The sequence below is a fragment of the Sander vitreus genome, chromosome 12 (genome assembly GCF_031162955.1).
Source record: "Sander vitreus isolate 19-12246 chromosome 12, sanVit1, whole genome shotgun sequence".
In the NCBI taxonomy this organism is placed as follows: Eukaryota; Metazoa; Chordata; class Actinopteri; order Perciformes; family Percidae; genus Sander; species Sander vitreus.
The window spans coordinates 14,343,059-14,350,558 of record NC_135866.1 but is presented as its reverse complement, the minus strand read 5'-3'; positions in this window follow the sequence as shown (position 1 = coordinate 14,350,558).

Below are 7,500 nucleotides of genomic sequence, written 5' to 3'. Positions count from 1 at the left end.
GATTTAACATTGCCATGTGTAGTCTCTAGCTAGTTCCACCATTAAAACTGCCTTTGACTTGCTGTCAAACTTCTTGACTACTTATCTTCAGTACTGTACTGTTGGGAAGCTGTAGTCATAGCAATTTATTGAATTGAATTTATGATTTAATTAAACAGGATACGTAACAACAAAAATGTTACAATTCTCTGTTCAGTGTTTTATAATAAATAATATGTAGCACTTGTGCAAAGAACTAAAGATTATGAATTGCTCTTCAAGGAAATATGAAAAAAAAGCATATACAGACTGAAAATAGGAAGCCAGAAAAGGTCAGAAACGTGTTACATATGTATGACATGCATACATATACCTTATATGTAGGTTATACCATATATAACCTAGACACTTATGGAAACATATTACCCAAATTAAATTTTAAAAAGCCTTTCGATAAAAATATATTTTCAGGGACAATATTAAGTTTGAGTTAAGGTGTACTAACAGCAAAACCTGTTCTAATGGACAAGACAATAGCAAATGATGTATATATGCACTTCTCATATATAGTTGATAGTACTGAGAACTGTAAGACTTAATGTTTCTTGTGCACAAACGTTTTTTACGTAATAGTGAAATTATGTCACTGCCTGTTGAATCCTTGGAATAAACTTATTTATTAGAAGAAAAAAAAATATTGGCTTTACTAACAATATTTCTTCCTACACAAGTTAATTCAAATGAATCTCATTTAACACTATCATACAAAAAGTTCAAAGGGTAACCTGAACTTTTTTTGTGTACAAAAGCATAAATTCATCACAAATGTACTCCATTAATTGTATAAGGAGAGGTATACTAATGCAGCTTTCAAATGCCATCAGCTGAAATCCAAAGACACATTAAAATGGCTTTTCTTTGCATGTCAACACATGCTGGAGGCACTAAATTAAGGTTTAGATGAGTAAATGTGAAATATCAAAACGATGTCAGAGACAACTCACAAAAGAATGTCATACAGTCTCAGATCTTGCCCTTTGTTACAGATATTCTCTGTATATGAAGATAATACACAAGTTGTATTTGATTTTCCAATATCTCTGACACTATACGAGATAGACGGCGCTGCAAATAAACAAGCATTATTTGTAGAGTAAATATATGCATGAACTTCAAATGATGGATAAATGAAAATAAATAGGAAAGCCTTAACATAACATTTATATTTTCGAAATCTAAATGGAACGAGTGTGTTGAAGAAGAGCCAAGAGGCATTAAGGCTAAAACTGCAAACCAAGGAGTAAATCGACTTAATGCCATCACATTTCTACCCTATTCATGCCTAAGAAAAGGGTTAGGGAAAGAGATTAGGTTATATATCTGCTGTCAGGGACTGAAGAGACCAAAAAGAGAACTTCACCTAAACAGAATGATGATCAAACAGACATGCTTTAACAGACATGCTTCATAATCTCATCCGTTATTGTCCCTTCTCTGCCTTGACTACAGGTTCAGTAGAAAATCTTAGACAGGGGCAGATTAAATGTGTGATGAAATGTCTGAGAAATATGTGAGAATGCGCAATATAAGGATGGTTGATTTTCTACCCACATGATGAACATAATCACTATTAGTAACACATATCCACATAAATATGATAATTCAAATTTTAAACACATTTATTGGGTTCATATTGGAAATCGTCACCATCTCATGGCATAGTTTTATGGATAATTACCGCCAAAGAGATAATGCAGCATATGAAAGGAAAGCTTTGAGGCTTCTCCACTCACTGGGAGGAGAGTGCGTAGGTTTTGTTGTGCATCTGAGCTGTACCCAAAAGGCAAATATGTGGAAAGTTTGGTGACAAGCATCCAGGCGTGTGGTTAACAAGATTGCATCTGGTGAGCAGGAAGTGTAGCATATAACTAAACTACGTATTTAAAAGGGGAAATTATTTTCACATTAAGTTCAGTTCCATCAGTAATCCTTCTAAATATAGATAGAACTATTTCATTTTCAGTAGAAAATAATTATTCAAATACCCTATAGTGCAAATCCCATTAATTTAGTGCATGACACAGTTTTTGATTTCCTACCACAGAACAAAACGGAAAAAGAATCCAGTAAACATTCAAATCTGTTGTCTTATTTTGGTAATCTGGCTGCTTACTGACAAGTAAATAATCAATACAAATAGTTCTGAAGTGTCTGAAAATAGACAGGCGATTTAAACTGTAACTAACAGCCATGCATTTTCCAGCTGCAGAGCAGTGTTGAGGAAATGACACCAGCTTTGATGGGTTGTATAGCTTTTGAGATGAGCCTCTTTATGCCGCTTGCAGTTCCATTATGGCTTTGTTCGAAAGCTTGTTTACCTGCTGATAACATACACTGGTGGATTCAGGAGCACCGATCCAAAATCTGCTGCCAAAGTCACTCAAGTCTCATTGTACTGCAGGAGGGGAAGAATGAAATGTTTATGCGGAGGGGAATGCAAATGCTAAATGTGAAATCAAACTATGGGACCAATAAGGGATCAGAATAACTTTGCCAGGTTTTATTTTTAGCCCAGTTGCAATGCTAGCTTTGTGAAACACTCTTCAGTTTAGCCTCTGTGCATCTGTGTGCTTAGGTTTTACTCAGTGGAGAAATGCTGTTCCAATTTTACAAAAATGTTAAAACTGTAGATTATCAAATAGGTCGAGGAGAACATAGTCTGATTCAATAATGCTGCATATTATTTTAATTGAACTGGCTGGTTGAGGAAAATACCTGATTATGGAGCTGTTTGTCTCTGATAATATTCAATATCAAATAACCAGCAGATCAAAAACTGCTCATCAAATCTCATCGTTGTACATCACTCGAATATTTTTGGATTTCACTGTTAGAAAAGCTATGGTCTCAGGTCAAAGGAATAGCCCCTTGGTTTGCATATTAAAGAGGATTTGCTAGACCTCTGTTAGCCATGCATCCCCATGCAGGCAGGTCTCCAGGGGGCCAGCAGGGCCCCACAGACGGGCAACTAGGGGGCCAGGTGACCCTGTCTCTGAGGTTAGCAGGAAACACTAAAGAGGGATGGGCAGGGAGCTGAGGAGCCACTGAGTGCGAGTGTGCAAGGCTGGTGATGGCAGCTGTCAATGGTTTGGAAGGAGAAGCAGACAGATTGTGCGTTCTGTTGGTGCAGCCAGTTCGCCACCTGGCAGGCTTTTCCTTGTTAGAACTTCTTGCTGTTTCTGTTCTCATCAGAGAAATGTTTTTCCTCTTATCCTCTGTGTTCAGGGGAAGTTAAATTTGTCAAAATGTTTAAAGATGTTTAGTGAAATGCAATTGTTTAAAGTACGCTCTGTGCATTCTAAAAAACTGCTGCTGCTCTGGTACCGTAAAAAAGCTATATATTTATGATTGTAAACCTTGCTTAGGACGATGGACTACATAATTAAAATAAAAAATAAAAAACTACATACAGAATTAGAAAATGTAAGGTATACAATGTGAGTGCTGACCCTGTGCTACATTATTTAACTGTTTGTAAGAAAGCAGGTATGTTTCAAGGGCTAGGATTTACTTATAAAAAATTATCTGTAACTTTCCAATCCCATCATGGCCGTAAATGCTGCTCCATGTTGTTCACTTGTTAAGAAGAAATGCAAACGTAAACCATGAACAGCTTAAAAGTACATTTAAAAATCAAATTTGGCAGTCAGCGCTTGTTTCAACAGGATTAAAAAAAAAGTCTTTCATTTGATATAAATATATGCAAAGAGAGTGGTGTGGTGATCTGGGTGCCAGAGGTGGCGCTTTACTCTGGATATTCTGGCTTGGGCCTGTAAGGGACATAAATTAACATGAATTAACACATGCATGCAATAAGAAAATAATTAATTCAAGTTATCAGTCACCTCTTCCATTCCAGGAATCTGATTGACAAGATAAAGTAATGTGCAAACTGCTTTTCAAAGCTAACAGCCTGGAGCACCCCTCCTATTAGTTAGTCATTCCCTCAGTATCACACCCGGAATCTGTCATTTCACAATTTTCTCCCATAATGCATATGTGCCGCTCTCACCACTCCACTACAGCAACTGCCATCTAACAAGTTGACACAGAGAATGATACAATTCACGTCCAGTATTCAGTTCCATATACAGCAAGCATCTGAGGCAGACGGGTCAAGAATATGGTACATTCTGTTCTCTCTCAAAATGGCCAGGACTCTAGAGAAGCTAGATGAAGCTCCCATGATATCCTTCGAACACCTCAGATGAGTTTTTCAGGATTTAAAACACTCACCAGGTGTAAAATAGTCTGTAATAATGAAATTATGCAATATCTCAAACTACTTTTCCCTTAATCTACTGTGATTTCATGTTACCTCCATTAAACCAGCAATACTGTTCAGATGCATTATCTCTTTTACAAGAAAGACCTGGCCAAAACTAGTTAGCACATTAAACACTCACACAATAAATGTACATTCACATATAGCATATTCGTAGCATTCACAGTAAGATAGGACCTCAAATGCATGAACAAGAAAGCTTGACTGTTTAAAACAGTTACATTCCTCATCAAACATGCTGTGAATGTGGCGTTTGAATGCCTGATATTTAGGTAGTGTTTGCAACAACAAAAATGTATCTTGTAAATGATTACAAACCCAGGCTGGGTAGTACAAGTTCACAAGAGTCACAATGCTACAGCAAATACGTAGGCTACATAATTGGGAAATCCTTCGACATAATGGCATTCTTGATAAAAAATGTTTTTATTAAAAATGTAATCATTTGAACAACCATTAGGGGCCACATGTTCAGTCTAGGTCAGTTAAAGAATTTCCATCCTTGATTATCTGCTTTGTTAGCTAGTGGCTATAGCCTGTTTGCAACGACATACAGTAGCAAATAAAAGAGAACCCTTGGGATGTGTATTTCTTAATGACCATAATGACATTCTCATATTCTTGTTCGGTATATACTTGAACAACCAGTTAGCAAGGCATTTCAATGTTTTTTTTTAACATTGTCTGCTAACCTGATGCTAAAAGGTAGCTGGTGGTTTTATCCATGATACCTGCAGTTTTAGTTAGGTTTAATTGGCACTTTTTCTGTCTGTAAGGATTTATTTAACCAATTTGGTATGGTTTGAGCTCAGTTCAAGTTAAATTAAGCTAGTTAGCTAGCTAGTATATATGTATGTTAAGCCAGCTAGAAAGTAAGTTAGCTAGTTTGTAAGCCTGTGTGAGCTAGTTAGCATTAAAATTGCTGTTAGTGAGCACAGTGTCAAATTCAAATAAGCTTTAATGGCATTAACTTTTTGCTAAAGCTACATTTGTATCTTTAATTGTGCTTACTTTGTCACATGTGGGTCTTTGCTGGAATAACACGTTGAATGTTCTGTCAAAATATTCACAATGCAAGTGACTAATTTGAATATTTATTATGTGCATTTTGATAATGATAATACTACTGTTAAAAGAGTATTATGTTGCCATTAAATTAGTTTGGCAAATTTGCCAATGTGTTTATGAAGTACGACCAAAGGGGTTGAGGTAAAGCAAGCTGCAAACCAAAAAGCGCACTTGTCCAATTTGGGTAGAAAGAAAAAAAAAAGCTCCAGAGAAGGATATTGTACACAAAAGTTGTTCTGTTGCCCGTGAGTGTGGTGTCAGCCAGTCCCAGTCCCTGTGGCCCTCACCGTGCAGGCCTGACGGGAAACTGACTGCAGCTCAGGACATGGCCTCGTTTGTTCACGGTCCCCTCTCTCTGAAAAGAGTTATGCTGTCTGTTTTGAATGGACAGCGTTTTTCTTTGTGTGCTCGATCAAAACAGAGGGCAAAGTTAGTCAGCAAGTTGCATAGCTTCTGCATTCTGATTCTTCAAGCCTCTTTTGTATGAAGTTTAGCACAATGTTTTACACTGTGTTTGACCTGAATGGCATGCTGGAGGTAGGAACATTTTTCTCAACTACAAAACAGAAAGGGGTAGAATGTAATTTTGCTATCAAATATTACTGATTCATGTTTCTACTGTAGAACTAAACTAGTAAAATGATCATATGGGGTTAACAACTCAGATACAGTACACAAAATGACAGAGTGCAGTGTTGCTGAAATATTTATATGCTTTTATCTGATCTATTTCCTAACCACTAGGTATTTGCCTGTGAATCCCTGGCACTTTTGATATTACCTGAAGGCAAATGGTATATAGATTTATACAAGTTATTTACAACAACAGCCAAGCCATTCCTCTGGAAACTAGGCTGCAGATCAAAGGATTGTTTTGATCTCTACTTAGCATATTTGTTTAACCTAGCCAGTGATTCTGAAAAGTGCACAAGCTTTTCGATGATATGCAGAGCACCCTTTATCCGTCTTTTTCTTCTGTTAGCTACGGATTTAAGTACTTTCTGTATTTAGGAGACAACTGGATTTGCCAGCTTTTGAAATTTAGTTGCCCACTGCTAGCAGTCTTGGCACTCAGAAATAGATAACTAGGTATGTTCCACTGCTAATCCTGATCGGCCTTGTAATAGTATTTGCGGACTGTACAGCACTCAATTAGGGCATAATGTGCTATTTTTATTTCCTTTAAGTTGGATTAAATGTTTTTTTTTCAGTTTCTACTGTTTACTGTGTGGGTACTTTGCAAAGTATTGTTTTATACTGTTTCAATCAGTACCACTCTCTCCACACAGAATGTCAGGAGGAAAACAATGTCCAAACGCTCTCTAAAAAAGATGCCAGGGCAATCAGGAAATTTTCTGGAATGCTTAAGAGAATGCATATGCACACAATGCCCTAATTCTCTCTTACTTTGGGTTTGGGAAAGATGAGCCCAGGTTTATTGAGAGCCAAAAAAGGGGGCAGATGGCTCACAAGAGGGATAAACCTGGGAAGTCATGCTGTAAATGTGTTTTACAGAAAACAATGAAAGGAGCGGACAAAGCGATTGTGGCAAAGTCCTTTGGAAAATGGAAAAGCAGCTCTCTAAGGTCCAGGACCATGGAGAAGCCGGATGAGCCGTCCGAGGAGAGTAAGGAGAAGAGCCTTTCCAACTGCACCTGTGAAGCCCCCCAACTCGGCAAGAAACCAGTTGGTAAAAGTACCTTATTTTCTTATTTCTAGTCCATTCACACTGCTGTGTCTCACAGCTTATTCTTCTTGTGGCAATTTTAATTATTACTGTGGTGATTTTTTTTTTTCCATTTGACTCTCTGGCCTGCCATATCCGGTGAACAAACAAACCACATTGTTGGGCAGGAGAATTCCTTTTGAGGCAAAGTGTGTCTCCGATGATACAGTGTTGCCAGAAAAAGACAAAGCAAAAAATAGCAAACACAAAAACAGTCACAGGTGCATGGGAAAAAGAGAGAACCGAGTAAATGGTCACTGCGGTCCCCAGGAGGTCTTTCAGTGTTAGCCAGTGCGGTGGGTGGACTTCTGACAAGGACGTTGGTTAGCAGCCAGGTGGAGTGTGTAACTGAGAATGCCTCTGTTTATTCTTTTCACATGCT